Source organism: Narcine bancroftii, chromosome 4 (assembly GCF_036971445.1).
Source record: "Narcine bancroftii isolate sNarBan1 chromosome 4, sNarBan1.hap1, whole genome shotgun sequence".
Lineage (NCBI taxonomy): Eukaryota > Metazoa > Chordata > Chondrichthyes > Torpediniformes > Narcinidae > Narcine > Narcine bancroftii.
This window is the reverse complement of record NC_091472.1, coordinates 310009671-310037039: the sequence shown is the minus strand read 5'-3', so window position 1 is coordinate 310037039 and position 27369 is coordinate 310009671. Positions and strand designations below refer to the sequence as shown.

General features: G+C 42.4%; 1 protein-coding gene and 1 long non-coding RNA gene across 10 annotated transcripts in view; one reads left to right on the top strand and one right to left on the bottom strand.

The window, feature by feature from the left end:
* Window positions 1-27369, top strand: part of pde1a (phosphodiesterase 1A, calmodulin-dependent) — a 571352-nt gene that overhangs the window by 178405 nt on the left and 365578 nt on the right. The gene's annotated exons all lie outside the window — the stretch shown is intronic.
* LOC138760204 (uncharacterized) lies at window positions 1005-18044 on the bottom strand. Its single transcript, XR_011355510.1, has 2 exons — window positions 17950-18044; window positions 1005-1198 (listed from the first exon to the last, which is right to left on the bottom strand). It is a non-coding gene; the product is annotated as an uncharacterized lncRNA (long non-coding RNA).

Below are 27369 nucleotides of genomic sequence, written 5' to 3'. Positions count from 1 at the left end.
AAGTCTAACTGATCAACTCTAACATTTCCACAGCTATGTAAAGTACAAGGGCAAGAGCACGTGTGCAGAGTATAAAGTTGCAATGAAAAAGATCATTTAGTACAAAGCCATGGTGGCATGAGAGCACTGTTGCATGGTTCATTCAGGAGTCTGATGGGTGCAGAGAAGAAACTGTCTTTCGGCCTGTTGGTGTGCGATTTCACACTTTTAAGGCTTTCTCTGATGGGAGGAGGGAGAAGGGAGTGGGTCAGGGGTATGATGGGTCACTTGGCATGTGGGCTGCTTTTCTAGGGCAGTGGGAGATGTAGATGGAGTCCATGGAGAAGAAAGAAATTTGCATGTGTTACCTGTTCCGAATTGCATGAAGATGGTGGCTAACAGCAACACGGTGGAAGTGTTTAAGGTGAAAATGGAACACTGTTATCTTGAATATTTCAATGGAATGATTCTTTTGTGAGACAGGGATTATTGAGGATGAAGTCACTTAGGTTTGTCCCCTCTGTTAGTTTCAGGATTCTGGATTTGGGCTGGGCTGTGAAGTCCACCACCCAGAGTACAATCCATTCTCTGGCTGGATTCAGAGCTTTAAAAGGATGGAGCAGTAATGTGCCACTCAAGGAGAATGAAACAGCATTTTTTATATAGTTGTGAAACTTTGCGTGAAAATATAATTGACGACTTTATTTTTTTTAAAAACCTTTCTATGCATTAAATTATAAATTATTTCTGAGATGCATATTTATTAAGTTAATTACTGCATTCAAATTTTTGCAATGAGCAAAATGTTTTACACAATGACGTGATCATGATAGCTCTTCCAAGAGACTGGGGTTGTCAATTACTAATCCACTTGGTAATTTTGTATTTAACGAGCATGTGCACAAAGGTACGGTGAATTAATACGATGTTGAAATGCGCCTGAGAGCGTAAAATGCCCAAAGGAGCTCAAATGCATCAAAGAAGATTTCTCTTCTTTTTCAAAAACTAATTTGCAACTAACTGTCTTTTCATTTCATTCAAAATATGAGTTTAGATCATGTGTAGACAATCTGGCCCTTCAGGCCTCCTCTGCTGTAGAATAATTTCACAGATGAATTGAAGGTAACCTCAATTCCTCATTCCCAATGACCTGAGTTAACATTTTCCCCTTTGCTTATCAATCTCTGACTCCAGGACTGTTCAGACTGCTTCCACTGCCCTTTGAAGAGAGGAAAAATATATTAAGCTCAATCTTAAATGGATGACCTCATAATCTTAAACAATGACTGGGCAATCGAGTTCAACAGTAGAAGACAAAGGAGGGAGCGGACATCGTCGGAGTGGACTGAGTCAGAGTGACGAGGCTTTGGCTCAACAAGCTTTGGCGAGGAATAGTTGGAGTTGAATTTAGAGAGGGCCACCCTATTCAAGGAGCAAAAAGTATTCAGCAGGTAGGCAGAGGTATGGGCAGGTTTTTTTTAGATATCATTTATTTTGTTCATCTAGTCATAGATAGTTGGAATGGCAGCCAAGGCAGGGGAATGCTCCTCTTGCAAAATGTGGTTCATCAGGGAAGCCAGCAGTGTACTTTAAAAGGGTTGGATGGCTTGGAGTTTGACTAATATGTTCAGGAAAGTTTTTATCTATATATAGAGGAATCAACTTGAGACAGTGCAATCTCTTATTAGGGAATGAGGCAGGACAGGTGACAGAAGTGTGTGTAGGGGAACATTTTGGGTCCAGTGATCATAATGCCATTAGTTTTGTTAATTATAGAGAAGCATAGGCTTGGGCCTCAGGTTGAGGTTCTAAAATGGAGAAAGGCCAATTTTAAGGAAATGAGAAAGGATCTAGAATGCATGGATTGGGATAAATTGTTTTCGGGCAAGGATGTGTGAGGTAAGTGGAGGTCCTTCAAAGGCGAAATTTTGAGAGTACTGAGTTTGTATGTTTCTGTCAGGATCAAAGGTAAGTTTAGAAGGCAGAGGGAACCTTGGGTTTCAAGGGATATTGGGGATCTAGTTCAGAAGAAGAGAGGCGTATAACAGGTATAGGCAACATGGAACAAATGAGGCGCTTGAGGAGTATAAAATATGCAAGAAAATCCTTGTCAGGAATGAGGAAGTCTTAAAGAAGACACGAAGTTGCTTTGGCAGACAATGTGTAGGAAAATCTTAAGGGTTTGTACTGGTATATTAAGAGCAAAAGGATAGTAAGGGACATAATTGGTCCACTTGAAGATCAGAGTGGTTGGTTTTGTATGGAGCCAAAAGACATTGGAGAGTCTTAAATGCTTTTTTCTCATCAGTATTCACTCAGGAAAAGGTCCAGAGTTGTGGGAAGTAAGGAAAACAAGCAGTGAGGTCATGGAACCTATAGAGATTAAAGAGGAGGAAGTGCTTGCTGCTTTCAAGCAAATAAGGTGGATAAATCCCCAGAGCCTGACAAAATATTCCCACGGACCTTGAGGGCAGCTAGTTTAGACATTGCAGGGGCTCTGGCAGAAATATTTAAAATGTCATTTACCACAATGTGGTGCTGGAGGACTGGAGGGTAGCTCACATTGTTCTGTTGTTTAAAAAAGGCTCCAAAGGTAACCCTGGAAATTATGGGCCAGTGAGCCCGACGTCAGTAGTAGGTGGATTATTGGAAAGTGTTCACAGGGATCAGATGTACAATTATTTGGATAGCCATGGACTGATTAGGGATAGACTACATGCTTTGTGCATGGTAGATTGTGTTTAACCAATCTTACAGAGTTCTTTGAGGTGGTTACCAGGAAAGTTGGCGAAGGAAAGGCTGTGGATGTTGTCTACATGGACTTTAGTAAGACCTTTGACAAGGTCCCACATGGGAGGTTAGTCAGAAAGGTTCAGATGGTAGGTATTCATGGCGAATTGGATTCAACAATGGTTGTGTGGGAGAGGCCAGAGAATAGTTGTGGAATTTAATGCAGATAAGGGCATACATTTTAAATAGTAGGGCATTGAGGAGTGCGATAGAACAGAGGGAAGTGGCATTACAGGTGGATAGCCTAAAGAGAACTTTGGGCATATTGGCCTTCATAAATCAAAATATTGAGTACAGGAGTTGGGATGTTATGTTAAATTTGTATAAGACATTGGTGAGGCAAAGTTTGGAGTAGCGTGTGTAGTTTTGGTCACCTAACTACAGGAAAGATATCAATAAGATAAAAGGAGGGCAGAGAAGATTTACTAGGATGTTGCCCGGACTTCAGGAATTGAGTTACAGGGAAAGGTTAAACAGGTTAGGGCTTTATTCCTTGAAGTGTAAAAGCTTGAGGAGAGATTTGATGAATGTATTTAAAATTATGAAGGGGATAGACAGAGTTAATGTAGATTTTTTTTTCCACTGAGGGTAGGTTAATAGTAACCAGAGGACATGGGTTAAAGGTAAAAGGGGAAAAATTTAGGGGGAACATAAGAAGGAATCTCTTCACATAGAGTGGCGGGGATATGGAATGAGCTTCCAGCTGAAGTGGTGAATGTGGGCTCAATTTTAACATGAAGATGATTTTGGACATTTAAATAGATGGGAGAGGTATGGAGGCCTGTGGACTGGGTGCAGGTCAATGTGACTAGGCAAAAAAAATATAGTTTGGCCCAGTCTAGAAGGGCTGAAGGGGCCTGTTTCTGTGCTGTAATGTTCTCTGGTTCTGTGGAATAAACATTCTCACAACATTCACCCTGTCAAGACCCTTTAGCATCAAATATTTCTAATTCAAGTTCCCGGCTACTCTTCTAAATTCCAGGAGATACAAGGTCATCCTGTTCCCTTTCATTTCTGACAACTCATCCATTCCAGACATTAGTCTTGTCATCCTTCTGAACTACTTCCAAAGCTGAAACATGCTTTCTTAAACAAGGAGACCAATAGCATACTCCGTCCTCTGCTAAGGTCTCACCATTGTAGTGCGCTGAGATGATCAACACCAACTAGTTAAAGTCTGAACACCAGTTCAAGCCTGGTGGCTCCCCGTGTGACTGGTTCAGGAGAGGCCAGCTCAGGTTTATATCCAGGTCGGCTGATTGATTGCAGGCCAGGTGGAGTCAGCCCCTTAGGCATTCTTCCTGCAGGTATAGATATTGCCCCCTGCAGTAGGCTGGTGGTTGTATCACCACATTCACCTACTTAAAATTAAATTGGGGGCGTGTGTAAAATGGTGCCGGTGGTATTTATAGATTCAGGCGGTCTGGCAGCTGCGACCATTGTAGGGTTGGCTCCTGGCCAAAGGTCGGTGAGGGCGTGGTTGCCTGAGGGTTGGCTGGGTCCAACATAGTTGTGGTGGGCGTTGGTGTGTGCAGTGTGGTGTCTATCTGTATGACTGTCTGTGGGGAGGGGGGGGTGGTGGCCGGGTGGGTGTGGTCCGCTAGGAGTTGGGCTCTCTGGAGGGGCGGAGCGAGGAGGTAGGCCCCCGAATCCTGGGTGGGCCAAGAGTATCCATAGTGGGGAGGTTGGGATGGGTAGTGTTGCTTGGGGGTAAGGCCCCTGCTGGTGCCAGATCCCTGGTCAAGACTGTGCCCTCACAGCTACTGGAGTACCTAATGTAGGCATCGTACTAGTTGGCATGGAGGAGGAGCACCTGCTCAACCAGTTGTTCGGACTTGTGGACCCACATGTTTTTGCAGAGGAGCACCAGTCCCGGAGATGAGAGCCAAGCTGGGAAGGAGACACTAGTTGCCGATTTCCTGGGGAATGAGAAAAGGTGCTCATGAGGAGTCCGATTAGTAGCTGTGCACAAGAGCGACTTAATGGCATGGAGTGCCTTGGGGAGGGCCTCTTGCCAGTAGTCAATGGACTAGCCTTTGGACATCAGATCCAGGAGGACTGCCTTCCAGATCACCCAGTTTTCGTGCTCCCCTGCCCGTTGCTCCTCGGGTTGTAGCTAGTCGCAATGCCTCGCGCTACCAGGTACTGGCACAGCTCCTAACTCATGAAGCCGGACCCCGATCACCGTGGATGAATGGCGGGTATCCGAACATTGTGAAGATCTGCGTCAGAGCCCTAATAACGATGGCTGTGGAGGTGTCAGGGCAAGGGATGGCGAAGGGAAAACGGGTGTATTCATCTACAAGGAAGTAGATATTCTTGTTCATGGAAGACAGGGGGCCCTTGAAGTCAATGCTAAGCCATTTGAAGTACTGAGTGGCCTTGATAATGTGGGCCTGTGGCGGGCAGAAGAAGTGTGGTTTGCACTCCTCACAGACCCTGCATGACTCGGTCATGGTCCGGACTTCTTGGACAATGAAGAGGAGGTTCTGGGACTTGATAAAATGGTACAGGCACTTGACACCTGGGTGATAAAGGGTGTCATGCAGCACCTGCAGTTGGTCAGATTACATAGTGGTACATGCCCGGGACAGGGTGTCGGGGGGAGTAATTGAACTTCCCTGGTCTCTACTGGATGTCTAGCTGAACATGGCCAGCTCGACTCTCCAGCACATCTTATCATTCTTGATCTTGCCCTGATGGGTGGTGCTGAATATGAAAGCCTCTGCATGTTGGTCGGTGAGGAGGGTGTACCTCCTGCCTGCCAGGTGGTGGCGCCAGTGGCGGACTGTTTCCACGATAGCCTGGGCCTCCTTTCCACTGGTGGAGTGCCTGAGTTCACAACCATGAGGGTCCTGGAGAAGAAGGCCACGGGTCAGCTCCCTTGGTTGAGAGTGGTCATGAAGGCAACTTCAGAGGCATCGCACTCCACCTGGAATTGGATGTCCTTGTCCACGGCATGCATCATGGCATTTGCGATGTCCGCCTGATGTGAATGAAAGCTGCTTGCATCTCGAGGGGGGGTAGAGGAAAGATGGTGGCTTGGACCAGTCGGCGGACCTTGTCTGAAAAATGGAGGACCCACTGGGAATAATAGGAAAAAAGCCCAAGGCACCTGCAGAGGGCCTTGAGCATGTGCAGGAGGGGCAGCTTCATTAGTGGACGCATGCGTTCTGAGTCAGGACCAATGACTCCATGTCCCATAATGTACCCTAGGATAGTGAGGTGGGTGGTGCTGGACGCACACTTCTCTTTGTTGTAAGTGAGGTTCAGCTCCTTGGCCATCCAGAGAAATCTCTCCAGATTGTCATTGTAGTCTTGCTGGTTGTGGTTGCAGATGGTGACATTGTCCAAGTACAAGAAGGTCGCTCTTAGGTTGTGCTGGTCTACCATGTGGTCCATCTCCTGTTGAAAAACAAAGAGACCCCGTTAGTGACCCTAAATGGGACTCAGTGGAACAGCGATGGATGAGGCAAGTAGCGGCCAGCAGCTTCCTTCCGGGGCATGGGGTCCATCAGGTGGGCGATCGGGTATGCGTCCATGTTGGCCATATCATCCCTTCGATGTGGTGCGCACATTATGGCAGTTAGGCCCAGTTAGCCCAAGATGGTGGTGCCCGGTGGACACACGTGGCATCGGTGCAGTCAGGCGATCTGACCGGTAGTGAAGCTGGAGCTGACATCATCCAAGCGAGCGGAAGTGATGTCTTTGGTGCGGGCAGAGGTCGTCCAGAGGAAGATGGCGGCGCCCAGGATGAGCACACTGAATCGGTGTGAGTCGATGGCTGGGCTGGATGTGATGTTGGCGGAGATGGCGGAAGTGGCAAGGCGAGTAAAGGCGGCACCTGATCCTCACATGTGTTGGCATTTGGGAGGGCTCCCAGCTGGTTGCGGAGGGCCACAGTGCTCCCAATGGGCCTGGAAAGGCACACCTTAGCGAGGTAGCCTTTCTTTCTGCATCAGGAGCAATGCGAGTTCCTTGCTGGGCAGTCTTTGCGGGATCACTGTCTGACCCATACCGGGATCCGCAGTACTTACAGGGGCGAGCTGCGTTGGTGACTGCGATCATCTCCTCCACGTAGGGCCCTTCAGTGCTGACGGTCATTTGCATCTGCCAGGCAGGAGGTTGGGGGAGACAGGCATTGAAAACCTCTGCACGATGGGCTGCAGCCTCCAGGGAGTGGATCTCCTCCATTGTCCTGGTAAGTGAGGCAATGTTTTCCTCCAGCAGCTTCTGTCAGGCGCTCTTCGAGCGCAGCTCTCGCACGCAGGCATCCCAGATCAATCGCTCCACTTCTTCTTCGGTCATCCCAGTCTCGGCCAAGCATGTGTGGGCTAGCTCACGCAGGGTCCCCAGATAGGCCTTTGCCATTTCACCTGATGCTGAGCAAATACCTGGCACAGACCTCATTTGTCGAGGGCTTGTACGTGCTCTCCAGGATGGCCATCGCAGGTTCATAGTCGGTGAAGATGACCTGGAAAGCTCATGGGCCCAGCCTGGTGCAAAGCACCATGAACCAGTTCTGGTTGGTGTTGATCACCTCAGCCTGTGTTAGGATGATCGCCTCAATCACATGCTTCCAGATCTTGAAGCGTACCTGGCCATCTCGCTTTTGGGGGTCGATCTCCAGCCTCCCAATCATCAGAAATTTCTCCATGGTCTCTCTTTAAATTTTTTTTTACTGGAATAAATTGTGGAGTGCTGAGGTAGCGGCAAGGAAGCACAAAACTCGAAAGACTGTACATCAGGCTTTAATCCAGTAAAAATGAACACCAGTTCAAGACTTGGTGGCTTCTTCTGTGACTGGCTCAGGAGGGGCCGGCTCTGATTTATATTCAGGTTGGCTGATTGACAGCCGGTCAGGTGGAGTCAGCCCCTTAGGTGGTCTTCCTGTATTTACAGAGATCGCCCCCTGCAGTCGGCTGGTGGTCGTATCACCACAACCATTGATCTTTTCTAAGTATAGAAACCTTCAATTCCACAAGCAAATAAATGATAATATTCTTGCTTTCCCAAATATTTGCTTTATCTGTGTTGCAGCATTTTTTCCAAATAAATCAGGAGGACCCAGATTACACTACATCTTAGAGCTCTGCTTTTTTTCTCTTTTTCATGGTAAAATGGGCAGTTATAAATTTTCCCACATTATAAGAGCATAAAAAATAGCAGAAGTCGGCCATCCAGCCCATCGAGCCTGCTCTGCCATTCATGGCTGATCTGATGATAGGCTCATCTCCACCTACCTGACTTTCCCCCATATCCCTTAATTCCTTCACTATGTAATAATCTATCCAACTTGTCTTAAATCTATTTTCTGAGGTCGCCTCCACTGCTTCAATGGGCTGTGAATTCCACAGATTCACGTCCCACTGGGAAAAGCAATTCCTCCTTATTCCTGTGCTAAATCTATGACCCTGAAACTGGAGGGTACGTCCCCTAGTTCTGGTCTCCCCCTGTGAATGGAAACAACTTACCTACCTCTATCTTATTTATGCCTTTCATAATTTTACATATTTCTATGATCCCTTCTCATTCTTCTAAATTCCAGTGAATATAGTCCCAGAAGACTCAATCTCTCCTTCATCTCTGGAATTATCCTGGTGAACCTCCACTGCAGTATATCCTGTCTCAAATCAAGAAACCAGAACTGCACCCAATACTTCAGATGCAGCCTCACCAATATCTTGCATTGTTGCAGCAAATTCCATCCCTCTAGCAATGAAGGCCAGAATTCCATTTGCCTTCTTGATCTCCTGCTGCACCTGCAAACCAACCTTTTGCGATTCATACACAAGCACTCCCACCAAGTCCTTCTGCCTGGTAGCCTGCTGCAATCTCTTTTCATTTAAATAATAATCTAATATTCCCTTTTTCCTTCCAAAGTGGATAACCTCACATTTGCCAACATGGTCCTTCATCTGCCAGATCTTTGCCCATTATCCATATCTCTCTGCAGACTCTCCGTATCTTCTGCACAATTTGCTTTTCCACCCTATTTAATGTCATCAGCAAATTTAGATACACGACACTCTGGATGTTCTTCCAATTCTGGTCCCTTCCAATTGTGGGCCCAGTACCAACCTCTGTGGCATATCGCTCACCACTGATTGCAACCAGAAACATACCCATGCACCCCAACTCTGTGCTTTCTATTGATTAACCAGTTCTTTATTCATGCTAATACATCACCCCTAATTCTATGCATCCTTATCTTCTGTATATGTGTTTATGTGGGTCCTTATCAGAAGCCTCCTGGAAATCCAGATAAACAATGTCCGCCTGCTCCCCTCTATCTACCGTGCTTGTTATATTTCAAAGAACTGCAGTAAATTTGTCAAACAGGACCCGCCTTTGCTGAACCCATTCTGCGTCTGCCTGATGGATCTATTTTGCTCCAAATGCCTCGCTATTTATTCTTTAATGATAGCTTCAAGCCTATACTTCTCTGCCTTTTGCCTAAATCCTTCTTTGAACATTCACTATCTTCCAATCCACCGGGTCCTGCTAAGAGAATTTTGGTAAATTACCACCAAAGCCTCGACTATAACTTACGCCATTTCTTTCAGTACCTGGGTTGCATTCCATCAGGACCAGGGTACTTATCTGTCTTTTACCTCTTTAGTGATAGCTATTACATCCAGGTCCTCACTTCCCATCCCATCCATAACATATATCTTTGGCAAGTTCGACTTGTCTTCTACTGTGATGACTGACACAAAACAGTGATTCAAAGCCTCAGCCATCTTTTCCTCGTTGCCCAATATCAATCCTCCAAGGGACCTACATTCACTTTAGCTGCCCTTTTATGCTTTATATAATTAAGAATTTTTACTCTCTGTTTTTATATTTTGTGCTAATCTTTTCTCATAGCCTACCTTTCCTCGCTTTAAAGCTTGTTGCTTCTTAATGTTTTCCCAATCTTCTAGTTTCCCACTGCTCTTGAAAATTTTGAATGCACTAGCTTTTAGTTTCATGCCTTCCTTTATTTCATTAATTATCCAGGTCTGTCTGTCCCCACCCTTACTGTCCTTGCTTTAACTGGAATATTGTTTTGTTGAGCACCGTGATGAATTTCTTTGAAAGTCCTCCATTGTTTCTCAACCATTCCTTCATATAGCCTGCATTCCCAGTTGACCCTGGCCACTCCTCCCTCATCTCCTTGAACTTTCCTTTGTTTAGGCATAACACACTGGTTTTAGACCAAACTATTATCCTTCCATTTGTATGAGAAACCCAATTATAATTTTTCCATTTTTTCCAAGAGGATCCCTAACTAAAAGATCGCTAATTTTGCCTATATTATTCCACAGGATCAGGTACAAGAGAACATGTTTCCATGTAGGTTCTGTTACATGCAGTTCAAGAAAGCCATCACTTCTATGAAGTTCTTCAAAGGTTCCCTTGACAACCTGATTCACCCAGTTTATGTTCATGTTAAAGTCCCCCATGATAACTGCTGTTCCATCCTTACATGCCTCTGGTATTTCTTGGTTTATTGCTTATGCCACTGTAATGTTATTATTGGGTGGCCTATAGACAACTCCCACCAGTGATTTTTTTCCCCCCTTTGCTATTCCTAATCTCTGTCCAAATGGATTCGACGTTTTGGTCCTTAGATCTTGCATCATCTCTCACTATTGCCTTGATCTCATCCTTAACTAAGAGCACTACCCCACCACCCTTACCTCCCTGCCTGTCCTTCCTTATTACCTGATATCCTTGGATATTTAATTCCCAGTCCTTTCCACCTTGCAAACATATTTCTGTAATAGCCACTAAATCATACCCCTTTGTACTGATTTGTGCCATAAGTTCTCTGACCTTGTTTTGAATACTATGGGCATTCAGATAAAGTGCCCTGATACCCATTATGCTTTTAAAATCTGGTAATCTTTGCCTCTTTTGCATGAATTTTATCCCCTCTACCTTTACTTTTCTCTTTTTTAACTTTTGCTTGTACTTTATCCACGCTCTTCTTCTTTATCCATCTCTCCAACCTATTGAACCTTCTTCCTCCCTCCTCCCCACTATTGTTTAGTTATGCAATTTCACAGGATTTGAGTCCATCATGGTTTAGATGAAGTCCGTCCTCTTTGAAGAGTTCTGTCCTCAATACTGGTGCCAATTTCCCAGAAGTAAAACACGAAAGTCTGCAGACACTGTGGTTGAAGTAAAAACGCAATGCAGGAGAAATTCAGCAGGTAGGACAGTGTCTTTTTTATAGCAAAGATAAAAATACATGACTGACGTTTCAGGCTTGAACCCTTCATCAAGGAATGGAAAATTGTTGGCAGGCATCTGAATAAAAAGGTAAAGGAGGAGGTGTGGGGGAGGAGCATGGTCCCAAAGGCAGGAAGTAATAGGTGGAGAAGGGAGGGAGGGCACAGCGCTAAGCAAGGGAAGGAGGAATGGCTAGGTGAATAGAGAGGGAAGGGGATGGAGAGCCGAGGGAATGAAGACAGGGGGGAAGGGAACAGAGAACAGGTTAGCAGAAACCAGAAAAGTCGGTTAATACCATCCAGTTGGAGAGCACTCAGATGGAAAATCAGGTGTTATTCCTCCAATTTATGGGTGGTCTTGGTGGGAAACTACACGAGTCCATGGGTAGACATGTGAGTATGGGAGTGGGATGCAGAACTGAAATGGTTGGCCATTGGGAGGTCCCTCTTCCTGGTGCCAACAGAGAGAAGGTGCTCAGCTAAACAATCTTCCAGTCTGCACCCACTCTCCGATGTAGAGAAGGCCACAAAGAGAGCACTAGATGCAGTAAATCAGTCCTGCGTGCTTGAACTCAAAATTGCTCTTTAAGTACACTGCTGGACCTGCTAAGTTTCTTCAGCACTATGTTTTTACTTCATTCACTTTGTCTGCAGACTTTCGTGTTTTATTCTAGATCTTAAATCATGGAAGGTCTGTCCACAAGTCATCGGCAGTACAGGATCATGTCTGTCTCTAGATATGGTCGCACATCTTAAATTTTAGATCTCACCAGTATAACTCTTGACAAAAAAAAACAATTCAGGGCTTTCAAAGTCATCCACTGATTCTCTATCCACACAGCAAGCTGTTTGCCTTAATGTGCAGGTTGATCCAGTCCCAAGGTCTTGTGAAGTGGCCATATATTGTTGGAATTAGAAAGCTCTTATCTGACTTCGGGTGAGAGAGCTGTTGCATTGCTGCTATGCAGAAGCTGTGGTATCCTCAGTCTGCGGCTTCCTCTTTGCTGGCCATGGTTCTTCTGATGCCCACTGGTGTGATTCCAGTGTGTTTGTACAGCAGTTGATGTTGGTTTAATGTTCCCTGCAATATTGAGCATCCGTTATTCTGCTCTGCTTTAGTTTTCCTGGCTCTGGGCAGAGAGTTCCTTGACGTTATAACCATAATTAGTGTTGTAGTGCCTCAGGGCAACAGCACACATCTTAACTTTGACAGGGCACACTCTTGATTTTGAAACTGCAAGGTTTCAACTGTTATTCATTTGGGTGGTGACTTACCTTTCAATATGTCCTTTATTGGTCTGGAAGTGGACTGTACAGACTGGACGGTTCAAAGATAAACTGATACTATTCCAATTGATCGGTCTTTTGTATCACTGACCTGTGCCTTGCTTGAGTTGGGCTGTAGTTGATTGGTTGTCATTCAGGTAATCTAGATCAAGTATTTTGCTTTCACTTCTGTCGCTAGTTATTACTGTAGATGCTAAACTGTGTACTTGTATGTATTGATTGTTTAAGCGGAGGCTTTCCAATATATTTCGTTGACACGGTATCATTTTGGTGTTGCCACTTGATTATGAGGAATTGATGAGAGGCTCTGGAGGAACGTAGCAGGTCAGGCAGCATCCATAGATGGATATGGTTGGTCAACATTTTGGGTCAGGAGCCTGTTTGATGTACGAGCAAAGGAATGCATTCAAGGCAATTTTGCAACTTGGTGGTCATGATCCCATTGCTGACAAAGTTGGGGTCAGGATTCGACTATTGTTTCCAGCATCTGCCACTGAAGAAGTGTGCTATCCACAGTGGTTCACTTGTTCCCCACTTTCCACCAATTCCCTAAGTTTAAGGGTGGTCGTGTATTCCAAGATGAAACCATCTTGGTAAAATCACCAATAACAAACGGAGTGGAGTCTATGTATGATTTGCTGTTTCTGAGAATTCAGGTTTCCTATTGGGTGGCTGTGAGCAAGTGTTTGAAATGTCATTTATATCTAGGATCTTGATGTCATTTGTGTTGAGAATCTTGACATCGTTATTTGAACAGCAGTGAATGTTTTTGCAAAGATTCCATTGTGGTTCCATCGTGAGTTTATTTAGTTGTCAGCTTCATGCCATGTTTCCATGACCACAGGCTGGGTGACCCTCTTTGTCTGCTTTTCAGGTCCAGCTGAGCAAGTGTGCATTGTTTGACAGAACAAAGTCTCTGTCTTTGACAGATGTCACTGTCTGGTCGAGCCCTCAAAAGGGCTCACTTTTGGGATGAATGTGACAGCTGGGTCCTGCTCCACTATCAGTGGGTAATATCTTGCTGGGTAAGGCAAAGAACCGAGAGTCTGAATGCTCTCTGATGTGAACACAAATATTCAGCAGATTTTGAACAACAGAAGCATTATTCCCCATATCTTGGCCAAACCATAGCAGTCAATAAAAGAGAATGCCTAACTGTTGCTCCCTTCTTGTTTTCGGGGATGTGGATACCACATTTCTCGCATAAAACTGCAGATATCCTTCATTGACCATGGAATTCTCAAAGAAATATAAACAAAGTGCATGTTTCTTTTTTTTCTCTTCCAGCACTGGTGCTCAATGAATCTGGAGGCAAAATATTTTATTGACGGCCTCCTTTGCGAATCAGAAGTTCTGAAGTTATTTCTTCCCTGAGAAGTTCCCGAAAGGGAGGTGATCCCTGTAGAGCCACTGTGGATAGGGCTGTCTTTACAGTGCTCTTCTCACCCTCCTCCATTGCAAGCTCGTCTTGCTTTTTTCCTGACCACCTTAATGCCTCTCACCTCTTCTGCACTCAAACTGGACAATCAGACCTCCTAGAACTTTACAGGAGCCAATCAAAATTAAGTGAGCAACAATCTACTGGAGGACTTAGTGGGTAAAGCAGCATCTGAGCATCTGTCGAGGGTAAAGGAATTGTTGATGCCTCACGATAACAATGGTGATCAGTTTATTGTTACATACTTTGCACAATGGATGTCAACACCAAATCTGATGATGGGTTTCGGCCAAAAATGTTGACAAGTCCCCACCTTTGATGTTGCTTGCCCTCTGATTTCTTCCAACAGATTGCTTTATTTTTGTAAATTTCAGGATTTGCCGTCTCTTGTGTCTTTATCGACAGTAAAATAGCTTTGTTAAGAGTGATATTCGTACAACCTCAAATCCTAAACAAGCATCATAATTTTTAACTAAGAATAATCTTTTTAATATCTGCATTGAGAGATCCATTCTACTTGGTAGCACCACAAGTTTCTGATTTTCTGTCATAATCTGCTGGCACAGATGTTTGTAAGTGGACATTTCCCAATGGGACGTTACCTTTCACTGTGCGTGGGCCTCATTTCTATAGAGGTGCGGTGGAAAGTGTGCTGGCCAAGGTCTGATACAGGGACACCAACACCCCTGTGTGTAAAGCCCTGTAAAATATAGTGGACACAACCCAGGACATCACAGGCAAAACCCTCCCCATCATCGATAACATCTACAGGGAATCATCAAGGATCCACACCACCCAGCACATGCTCTGTTCTCGCTGTTTCCATCAGGAAAAAGGTACGGGTGCCACATTAGGTTCAGCTTGCTTACATTTTGTTTTTTGTTTACATATGTATATTATGTACAATTTCTTTTGCACTACCAGTAAGAGGTAATTCGGTGTCATCCACAGGAAAAGGAATCTCAGGGTTATATGTAATGTCCTGTATGTACTCTCGCAATAAATCTGAAATCTGCACTGTTCTGTGAACTCATCAATGCAACTGGACAGTGCAGACTCTTGCCTATATTTCAGATCTCAGGCAGGAAAATCTGCATCAGATTAACCTGGTACAAATAAAATGGGAGAATATAAGCAGATATTTTTATTTGATTTACTTAACATATATTAGATATTTTAAATGGAGTGCATGTTTACTTTTAACTTTTAAAATTAATTCTTTTTTTAAACTTTATTTATTCATTCAAAAAACAAATAATATGTGACATATACAGCAATTAAACATGAACATGAACGTTTTTTTTCTATATAGAAAAAAAGAGCCCCCCCCTTCAGCCAACTCTCCTAAGGAGAGCCATAAAAAAATATAAAAAAAAGTTAAATATACATATTAAAATCTAATCAATATAAATTGAAATGTAAATATTCTGAGTATAACAGCCATTTATTAATAAAAAAATATAATTATCATGTGAAACATATGTAATTTTTCCATTATTAAACAATATTTCATCTCATTATACCATCTATTAATATCAATCATATTTGTATCTTTCCACGTACTAGCAATACATTTTTTCGCTACAGATAAAGCTAAATATACAAAAGCAAGTTGGAATTTATCTAATCCCAAACCTTTCAGAGGTTGCAAACTACCCAATAAAAATACTGTTGGATCTAAAACTATTTTAATCTTATACAGATATTCTAAAAACGATTGGATTTTCTTCCAAAAAGATTATACATGACCAAACAGCATGAAAAAAGTTCCAACCGTATCACCACATCTAAAACACAAATCTGATTCATTAAAACCATATTTTTTTAAATTTTCAGGTGCCAAATATAATTGATGTAAAAAATTGTAATTTATCATTGCATAACGTGCATTTATCAATCTAGTTACACTATCATAACAAATATCTAACCAATCCTCTTCAGAAAAAATAAAACCAATATCTGCTTCCCATTTAATTTTAGATCTGTCCCAATCCTTTTATCCATACCATCCTGTAATATTTGATACATAGATGAAATATAACCCTTCTCTGGTACTTTCATAAGAAAGTCTCAAATTTAGTCATTTTAGGTAAAATCATATCTCGACCAAACATACGTTTTACCAAGGATCGAATTTGATAATAAATAAATAAAGAATTCTTATCAAAACCAAAATCTTCCCTCATCTGATTAAAAGATAAAAACTTACCCTCTTTAAAACAATCTCCCAAATTTTTCACACCTTTAAATCTCCAATGCAATAAACTTTGATTATGTATTGAAAAAGAAATAAGTTGATTATTATACAACAGAGTCAAAGCCAATAATTAACCCCTAGTACCTATCATTTTATTTTTCTTTATCCATAACTTCATTAAATGTTTTAGTATAGGCACATTATATTGTTGTAACAAATTTATATTCCACCTAAACAAAAATTGATGTATTTCAAATTCAGAAATACTTGCCATCTCAATTTTAGCCCAACTAGAAGGCCTTACCAAATTCATTAATGAACTAATAAATTTAAGTTGGGCTGCCTCATAATAATTTTGAAAATGTGTTAAATGTAGTCCCCCTAACTAATTAAAATGGCTATGCTGGAAATGCCGAACGGTAATCGCCTGGTGATGATGGATTTTCGGTTGAATTTTATAAATTTTTTTATGATGATTTATCTACAGTGTTTGGGGATGTATTACATCAAGTTGGAGAACATTATGAATTACCTGAGTCTTGTTCTAGAGCTTTAATTACAGTAATTCCTAAAAAAGATAGAGTTCCTTTGAAAGTATCTTCATATAGACCAATTTCGTTGTTAAATGTAGATGATAAAATAATAGCTGAAATATTAGCAAATAGATTGGCTAAATTTTTACCAAAGTTGATTCATATTGATCAAACAGGTTTTATAAAGAATAGATATGCTTCAGATAACATTTTGCGCGTGATTAGTTTGATTAATAGATTTCGACAATCTTTAGATCACCTGATGGTGATATCCTTAGATGCAGAAAAAGCATTTGATAGAGTTGAATGGAATTTTTTGTTTAAAGTTTTGGAAAAATGTAACTTGGAAATTAAAATTCATTCTATAATTTATGTAATGTTACCTAAAATTTAACTAGTCTCATCAACATTTGTGAAATTCAAAAACATTTACAAAACCTGTAACAGCGAAAGTTTTGAAAGTGTTGTGTCTTGGAGACAGGTCTTATTAGTTGACAAAGCCATGACATGGATTGGCCATTATGTTGTGTAGGATGAAGTAGGAGTCAGCCCTACAACTGGAATAAATCATGGGTTTAACTTGCAGGTAAATGGAGATCTCAGGGCTGTGGAATTTCCACATATTATATAAGTCAAGTGGTGGAAAAAACAAATTAGGGGCTGTAGAGTAATCTATTGACCAAGCCTGTTTGATGTAACATAGAGCCACTGTGCTTCCTGCACGTAATGTGTGAATGACATTTTTTAATATATATGTGTTCATTTTATACATTTAAAACAGATACAAAGCAAAAGAATTTCTAAGTCTCAAAATGCAGTTGAAATCCGGAAGGCAAAACGGGTGTACATATATAAAATCTACAGACAACTGTGAGGCTTTGGTCACATGAAGTGCATGTTGCAAGCTATTAAATCCATAATAGACCACGTCAACCTTGTGGATCAGTGATAATGACGCCTCCCTTCCTGACAAGCTGAACATCTATGCATGGGTCAATGTGGAAAACAGCATGATGCCAAGCCCTGTTCTCCCTGAGGAACAGGCACCCTGCATAGCCACAGCTGAGGTGAGGAGGATCCTATCCAGGTGAACTTACACAAAACAGCAGGACCACATAACATACTTTGTTGGGTTCTGACGGACTGTGTGGAGCAGGTGAATGAGGTCCTAACGGATATATTCAATATCTCACTCCAGCAGCAGTCTATTGTCCCGACAGGATTCAAGGCAGCCCAGTGCCCAAGAGAGTGACAGTAGCTGGACTAAATGACTACCATCCAGTGGCACTGACCTTCCTGATCATGAAGTGCTTTGAGTGACTAGTAATGGAATGCATCAAAGTGCATCAACCAGCAACAATGGATCCATTCTGGTTTTTCTATTGGCCAAACCAATCACAGATGATGCAATAGCCCTGACCCTCCATTCCGTCTTGACCCACTTAGAGAATGATGGCTGGTACATTCATTGTTCATTGACCAGGTCAGCGTTCAACACAATCATACCTCAGAGGCTGGTGGATAAATCTGGGTTGGCAGCAAAATCTCATACCCCAACACACGGAGCACTAGCCTACCATAGGGCTACATGCTCAGCCCACCACTATTCATGCCACTAGCTCACGACTGTACTGCCAGCAAAATCATCGTTTGTGGATGACAAAACAATAGCTGGCCTCATTGATAACAAGGATGAGTTGGCTTACAGAAAGGCTTGAACAGTGGTGCAACAACCTGAATCTCAACGTGGACAAGACAAGGGAGATGATTGTGGACTCTAGGAGGATGAAGGACCATTCCCACTATATATCATTAGCTCTTCTGTAGAGAGAGTATGATCTATCCTTGAACTACAATAGATCTTCACTAATCAGCGAGGTGCAGCAGTGCCTTCACTTCCTAAGGAGGTTGAGGTGAGTAAGGTACCACCCACCATCCTAACAACATTGAATAGGAGCACAATAGGGAGTGTCCTGGTTGACTGCATTATAGAGTGATATGGTAGCTGCAAAGCATCAGATTGGAGGCCAGAACGAAGGGTGATTAAAACTGCTGAGAAGGTCACTGGGGTCTTCCTTCCCTTTACTGACGGTATCTACAGGAAGTGATGCTTAAGGTGGACTCAGCGAATTAATGAAGACCCTTACCATCTAACCCTCAGTGGCCTTAAGACTCTACCTTCAAGGAAGAGGTACAGGAGCATAAAAATCAGGGCTGCCCAACTGGGAAATAACTTGTATATGTACAATCAGATGACTATAAACTTGAATTTGAATTAAATATTGGGCAATAAGATTTTGGTGATTAACAGAAGCCGCTTAGGAAAGTGAGCATTTGTAAGGGGATGTTTGAGAGACACCTGGGTGTTGCAGTTCATGAGGGAAATTTATCGTTTGAATTTGTCACTTGTTATTTACTGTAAACTGATATATTAGTATTATCTCAGTCTTGTACAGGATGTGCAAACGCTCTGTTAAAGGATTTAGTGAAGTAATGAGAGATTTCAGTAAAGCAATGTGACAGCTAATATGACAATATCCTTCAACTTTTTTCTCCCTTTCTATAGTACAATCTGAGCCCTGCATACTCAAGGTTGACTTGTGGGTCAATCCACTGACTGACTGGTCACAACTTCTCATAGCTGACATAATTCCCTGAACCTATCTCGACTGCACTGTCAGCATTTTCTGCAACTGATCTTCTCTTTCTTCCATAACTTCAGTGCCTGATGGGTGAGAGGACTTACTTTTAAGGTAAAGCCTTTCTTGACTTTAACAGTTTGAGCTTGGACCCTCCCATTTGATCTACCACTGAGTTTTACATAGAGCAATGCAGCGCAGTACAGGCCCTCTGGCCCTCGATGTAGTGCCAATCCATATATTCCTTCCAAAAAAAAGTTATGAAGCCTCCCAACCCCATAACCCCCTATTTTCCTTTCATCCATGTGTCTGTCTAAGAGTATCTTAAATGCCCCCAGTGTTTTAGTTTCCACCACTATCACCATCAAGGTATTCCAGGGACCCATAACTCTGTGGAAAAGAAATCCTGAGAAACAGGTGCTGGCTGTCCACCCTATCTATGCCTCTCATAATCTTGTAGCCCTCTATCAAGTCTACTCTCATCCTTCTATGTTCCAAAGTGGAAGGTTACAAATGTGGTTCTGTTGTACAAGAAAGATGGGAAACAGAAAAAAGGAAACTATAGACCTAGGATGATTCGTTGAATGCAGGGGCTGGCGTTTGGGGACCATTGACAGCTCTTGGGTTGTATTTGTTGGAGTATAGGAGAATGAGGGGAGATCTCTTCGAGATATTTCGAATATTGAAAGGTTTTGACAGAGTGAATGTGGATAAGATGTTTCCCTTGATGGTTGAATCGAGGACAAGGGGTCTGTGATACTACAGATTCTATCACCAATGTGATTGTAGTGTAGGATGACTGTGATTGGCTGAGAGTGTAGCACCACCTACTGGCAGGACTTAAAGGGTTGCTCCTAGCCAGACCAGGTCATTCTGGACTGGTCGACCTACATGTGACTCGCTCCAGTCTTCTAGTTAATAAAAGCCTTAGTTTGGATCAACTGGGATTTCCTGAAATGGTACTGCCATGGAGGGAACGAAGGGTACAAAGTTCCTTTGTGTGTATAATAAAGGACATCCTATGCTGAACCCACAGCACCTCACCATTATTCAGGAAGGCGGTTGAGGAGGTCAAAGCTACCGGCCCCCATCTTGACAACATTTTACAGGAGCTCCACTGAGTGAAGACTGGTCTGACTGCATCATTGTGTGGTATGGAAGGTGCAAAGCATAAGGGTGGAAGTCATAACAGTGGATCATCAAAAGAGCTGAGAAGATCACTGGGGTCTACTTTTCCTCTATTGATACCATTTACTGTTTAAATAGAGCTTGAAGAATTATTTAGGACCCTTTCTGTCAAGCACACAGCATCTTTGACCCACTACCATCAAGAAGGAGGTCCAGGACCATCATCCCAGGCTGGGAAAAACTTCTTCCCACAGTGTCCTGTAAAACCACAGAAATGCCAGAAGAACTCAGCAGGTTTCACAGTCCTCCATGGGAGGTAAAGATAGATCACTGATATGAAAAGACAAGGGAGGTGCCTGAAAAAAAGGCTGTGGAAGAAAGAATGGGCAGTCGGAGAAAAACAGACCAACAGACAAAAGGTGTGAATTGGATATGGACGGGACGCAGGAGAGAGGAAATGTGATAATTGACTGGAAGAAGGAGTTGTTTGGAGTTCTGTGGAAGCAGAGCTAGGGGAAAGGAAGAGAAAGAGAGAGGGTGATTGGTGGGAAGGGAGGAGTGGATGAGGCAGTCATGGAGGGAGCAGTCCATGCAGAGGGCAGAGAGGGGAGGAGCAGGGAAGATGTGTTTGGTGATGGGATTACGCAGTTGGTGGTGGAAATGGCAGGGGATCATCTCTTGGATGCACAGTCTAGTGGGGTGGTAGGTGAGGACAAGGAGAATCTTGTCCTTTAAACCCTTCTCCTTCTGGTCATCCCGTTCTGGCCATTTTGCCAGCTCTGGACCTTTATTTTTCCAAATGTGGCCGAAACGTCACTATCTCGACTTCACCACTCGCCTCACCCATTCTAATCTCACCGCCTCGGAATGCCTTGCCCTCCACTCTTTCAACACTAATCACAACCTCACCATCCCAACCCGCATCAGCTGGCACAGTATCATGTACCCAAGCAAATTGCAAAATATTTATATACTTTTATTTTAAATTACACCTATATGTACACATGTGATTGTATCAGGTGCTGTGTATTGTGCGTACGTGCGTTTGCATTGTAGTCCGAAGAAATGCTGTTTTGTCTGCTTGCCTATATACAGTCTGATGATAATGAACCTGAACTTGACTTGAACTTGTTGGCGATAAGGAAGGCGTGAAGTGATCATCATGAAAATTAAGCTACCACCCTGCTTTCACTGGAAATCGCTGTTTTTTGAACATTTTGGCTGCACTTGGAAGTTGAGGCATGTCATTGATGTTAACTTGACAAGTCCATGATGCCCAGCAAACAATCCCAAAGGGCACAACATATTTAACAATCTGACAGACATGGCGCAAAATTGCAATTTAAGAGCTGATTACATCAATGCACTCCAATTACTTATTAGAATCAATTTCCCACTCTGCATGGTGCCTTTCCAAGAAGAACTATGAACATTAAATTTGATTGAGATTTCTTTCTTTTCTTAATTAGCTTACAGAATATGCATGTAATGGACATTTAGCAACCCATAATAAATTGTCCTTGAGAAAGCGAGCCACCTTCTTGAATGCTTTCACTAAATCTGGTGAAGATATTCCCACAATGCAGTTGGGTAGGAAGTGTCACAATGTAGATAGAGGAGCAGTGATACATCTCAAAAATTGGATGGTGAGTTAAGTTGGGAAAAAAAATTCTGGGGGAAGTGGTTCCATGCATTTACTTCTATTGTTAGTTCTTGGTGGTCATGTGTTGATCAATTATTTAAGAGGAGCCCAGGTGAGTAATTGCTCAGTACTTTGTAAATGATGAACTGTGGCCAAGCTGAATATCCCTTTGACTCCCATTCATGGCTGTTAGTTTTTCTCTTTCAGGTAGTAAGAAGGGTTAGTTTTAAAATTAACCAGTGGTCCTTTAAAATATTCCATCTCAGCTGCCCGTGCGCCTAACCCCACCCCCAATACCACCAACATTTCCTGCCAGCTGACATTCTGCTTTGTAAATATACCTAGCTGGTAAACTTCATCTGCTAATGAGGCAAGTCATCCAGCAATTAACAGGTTCATGCTCATGACTTCCACTGCAGAAGTGAGCCAGATTTAATGCTATGTAAAAAAATTAAGGGCTAATTTACAAAGGCTTGCGTTCTGCTTTCTGGAAGTTGCCAGTTGTATAATCGTAAAAATGTATAACTGCAAAAAGTTGAGCCAAGTAATAATTATAGCAAACTGGGATAAGGATAAAATGGACCACAGTTGAAATAGCAGAATATGTAGGTTTTAAATGGAAACTTTAGAAGGGGCAGGTCCCGTTGACTGATTCTGACTGCACTGTTTATAAATGATCAAAAAGCAGTAGGTTCTTAATACAAAAACAGAATCATTTACTTGCACTTTTATTTCCAACATTTGAAGTTCTGGTCCAGTAAATGCTGTACAATTTCACTGTTTCAATGACCTTCCATCTGTGTTTATTTTATTCTCGATGTGGTTCATAAGATATAAAATATATATTTATAACTAGTTCCTGGAATTGCTGTAGTTTTCCCACCCATGGCCTTCCTTACGTAATCGATGTTATAGTCTGCTTCATAGCGAAATTAGGTTCCAGTCATTCAAGTGAAATTGGACGTTTTTCCATTCTTTGATGTTGAACATCAGTCTTAAAGCACACTTGTTAGTGATCATGGCAAATTCCTGTTTACTCCAAATCTCCGCCTCATTACAAAAAAATATCATAACTGAAATCTCAGGCAGTGTACTATTGAGCCTGAAAAAACAGCAATGGAAAAATAAGTTTGACTGAATGGTATAAATAAATGTATGATTCTTAGATGCAGTGAGTAATGTTTTCTTTGGGTGTAATTGTTTTGAGAAGATTACAAGGTAACCACTATCAATCATTAATTACAGTGGACAACGAAGTTTGTTTCCCCAAAACTTTTGGGAGCATTTTATGGATTTTGAGCCACTAATCCTGAAAATCTCCTTAAAATTTTCCTATCATGTACTGTTTTTTTAGATATAACCTATTTTTGTGATTTTCTGTCATATTTTGTCTTGTAGTATATTACCCATAAAGAAAGTTGTTTTGGTCCTTTAAAATATGCCTGAACATGCATTCAGTGCAAGTGCTATGCAAATGTTGACAGGCCTGGGCCTGCTTAGTCAGGATAAATGTAGATAGGCTATCAAAGCAGCTCTCATATACAGATGCTCTGCATTACATTGAAATAGACTGAACGCATATTGATGCATAGGCAATAACATAGTGAGTGTACTTAAAAATAGCATTTATTGTCTTCAGGAAGAATCAATACAGCAGAAAGGTCTCGTCAATGTTGCAACGGCTGTGATGCATTGTTACATTTGTGCCGACTATGTGCTTAAGGCTCAAAGATGCAGCGTGATTGCACTTATTCAGAAAGCCTATGAGCTCTACCTCGGATGTAAAATTGTTGGCCAAGACAAACCCTGGACTCCTCACATTGGTTGTGCGACATGTGCAGTCATATAACCATAACCATATAACCATTTACGGAGCAGAAACAGGCCATGTTGGCCTTTCGAGTCCGCACCGGTTCACTGATTTTGTGCGCCCTCTTCAGACATTGGTCCTGGTAGATCTTCAGGCTTGACATGATGTTTCAAAGTTCCAAGTGTCAGAATCTGTTTTGACTAAAGGTAAGTTGGGGTCTACCTGTATCAATGTGGCTGCTTTTCCTTCTCTGAAGGAAATCTTCCATCCAAACAGTGCATGGAGATAGCTTCCTACTGTCACCTTCTCCCCCCCCCCCCCCCACCCTCCCCGAAGGAGAGACAGAGGAACATTTCAATTTTCAATGCAAGTCCCTGAACCCCATCGTAAGTCGGGGTCTATGTGTACCTATCTAAGTCTTTTCAATGTTCCCATTGTACCAAATGACCACCATCTCTGGTATTGACCCAACAGTCTCTCTTTTTTAATCTTGGAGTTCGTGTGTCCTTTTCATGACTGTCTCACAAGCAATAATATGGCACGTTTGGGCCATGCAATCATTTACTTTCTCTGCAAAGACTCGCTACGAAATCTGGCTCCTTTTTATTTGAACCGAGAGAGAGAAGCACAAGGATGTCCCGACAAATAGATGGATCCTGCTGCCCCCCCCCCCCCCCCACCCCCGGTGACCTCCCTGGCTGTCCCGCACTTGGTTCAATGCCAGCTTTGCGATCCCCTGGCCAGATCACACCCTCTTGAATCCCCCCAAAGTGTTGGGAAGTCGTCGGGACCCGTGGCCTGAGAGATTGCGCGAATGATCGACGAGGGCTGTGGCTTCTGGCCAATGGGGGTCTGTCATCATGGGAGATGCCACGGTTGGAAGAGGGTCTCAGAAAGTGGTCCAAGTGAATTTACTACTGTGACCTCATGAGGCAACATTTAAAAAATTAGTGTAAAAGATGATGGAAATTTGAGTAATATTGATCGCAATTTCTGCTTAAACTCTGTGATTTTTGCCACTGTTTATGCAGGTTTAAGCAACTGGGAATCAAATGTACATGATGGCTATCAGGATCCCAGTTAGATTTTACGAATGAAGATGCTGATAGAATCTGCCAGAAGGCTCATTTGCTGCCAAAACCAGTGGCAGTAAAATATTAAAACACAGTAAGAGTGTAAGATGAAAATGTTTTCAATTTGAACTGCTTCCCCACCTCTTGTTTTCTGACAAAATCAACAGACAGTTTCTGTCATGGATTCTCCTGTCCCAACTCTGCCATCTGTAAGTGGAACACATACTTTAAAAAAAAAGTTAAAACTGAAAATCTCAGCAGGCCATGCAGTATCTGTGGAGACGATAACAAAATTAATGTTTCAGACTGATGGTCTTTCTTTGAAATGCTAACTCCTTTTCCTTGGATGCTGCCTGATAATTTCCTGGTAATTTTTGTTTACATTACATATTTCCACCAACTGCTTAATTTTGAATTTCTTCTTCTTCTTTGGCTTGGCTTCGCGGACGAAGATTTATGGAGGGGGTAAATGTCCACGTCAGCTGCAGTCTCATTTGTGGCTGACAAGTCCGATGCGGGACAGGCAGACACGGTTGCAGCGGTTGCAGGGGAAAATTGGTGGGTTGGGGTTGGGTGTTGGGTTTTTCCTCCTTTCGTCAGTGAGGTGGGCTCTGTGGTCTTCTTCAAAGGAGGTTGCTTCCCACCGAACTGTGAGGCGCCAAGATGCACGGTTTGAGGCGATATCAGCCCACTGGCGGTGGTCAATGTGGCAGGCACCAAGAGATTTCTTTAGGCAGTCCTTGTACCTCTTCTTTGGTGCACCTCTGAATTTTGAATTTAGATGTTGTAAAATTCCACTAATACAGCAGCTCAGGCATTTGGATATGCCGGATGCCACTGTCATTTTTTTCTAGATTACTGGATGTTATTTTGAGTAATAACACAGCATCCTTTAAAATCACTTTATTTTGGATGTTATGCAGTTATTAGAATAAAATTTCCAATGAATCTTGTAAGTTGAAAGGGAGGGCAGGAACAATGACTCTGGAAAGTTGCAAGGGAGCCAGGGCAGTGGTCAGGGAGGGAAAAGGAAAGCAGGAACTGGAGAGTTGAAAGAGAACGTGAGAACTGGGTCTTCTGTGAGTTGAAAGGGAGCATGTAAAACGGGCACGCTTGCAGGCAGTCATGTTCTCATGTGCTTGCTGTTTTTAATCATTCAAGGTGGTCGAGGATGCTATTTTGGAAGGAGCAATTAAAGTAACTTTGGAGAGATGTCACAGTATTTTGTCGATGGCACCACTGTGTTCCTGCAGTGGAGACATTGAATATTTAGTGTGCAGCATTAAGCAGCCCTAGATGTTACTGGGCAATCTCAGTATTGGAGCTCCACACATCCAATGCAGTGGAGAAGATTCTTTCACAGACTTGTGTCATGCAGGTGGGAGAAGCTTTGTGAGAGATGAGATGACACACTTGTTGCAGGCTATCCATTCTCTCCACTGCCCTTGTGGCATGGTAAGTCCATTTAAGTATCTGATTCCCCAAGGATAGTTATGGTTGCCCGCTCATCCATAATCATTCTGTTCAATGTTCGGTTGACCCTGCCCTGCTGACGATGGGTTTTCCTGATTGATAATTATTCAGCCTGATTCTTGCAGGCTTTGTTGGCAGGTTTATGAACTCAACGTGGATTGGCATCTATGGGAAGTTCCAACATAAAGGATCCAATAACAAAATTTCAGTTCATTTCCAGTGGAATGGGATTGCCACTACCTTTAGATGTTGAAATCTAGTGAAACCAATGGCTCCCATTACAAGTGTTTATAGAAAGGGCTTTCAAAAAGTAGATGTTCAGATACCTTCTGTAATCTTCTATTAAAAATCCCCCAAAATCCGTTTTATTTCCTAAAGCAGATGACCATATACTTTGTTCAAATTCAGCTTACTGCTTTCTAAAGATCCCATGGTTCAAGAGACAATGCTGGTGTTTTGTATTCACCTTACTCACCTAGGCATTTGCTGATTGGTCCTGCGAATGAGGAGAGAGGACAGAGTTTATAAACAATGAAATGAATGTGTTGTTTGGAGTTGATCATGAAATTTGTTAAGGGAGGGAAGGCTATTCCTTTAGATGTCAGGGCTGCAAGCTTCCTTTTCAAAATAACTTGGTCCTCATAATTTACTTTTTATCATATAAAGAGAATTTATCTTTCTTGATAGCCTCTTAGGCTATTGACATAGCCACTGAATGTGGCATAATACATTTTGCCACACTGGGAATGCTGGAGAAATCCAATTAATTTTAATTGTTCATTGCATTTATCCAACTTCATCGTTTATTAAGCAAACATTTGTCTTTTTCAGTTTATTATAATGTTCCAAATGAAATAAAGAACAGAATCATAAATTGAACTAATGCATTTGGCATTGTTGTATTTAAAACTATTTGTCTGGTGAGATTTTGTTGGCCAAATTGTACTTTTAATTTGGAGTGCTCCATCTACACATCATCTATGATGAATAGGAACCAGATAATTAAATACTGGCATATGAAAATCTGCAGTTCTTATTGGGATGTAAGCCAGCCTGCACTGCAGAATGATTTTTTTCTTCTTCAGTCTGTCGAGTGTACTTGCTTGTTACAAGATAAACTTCTTTGCCGGCAGCCACCAAGGAAATATTAAAACACTCATT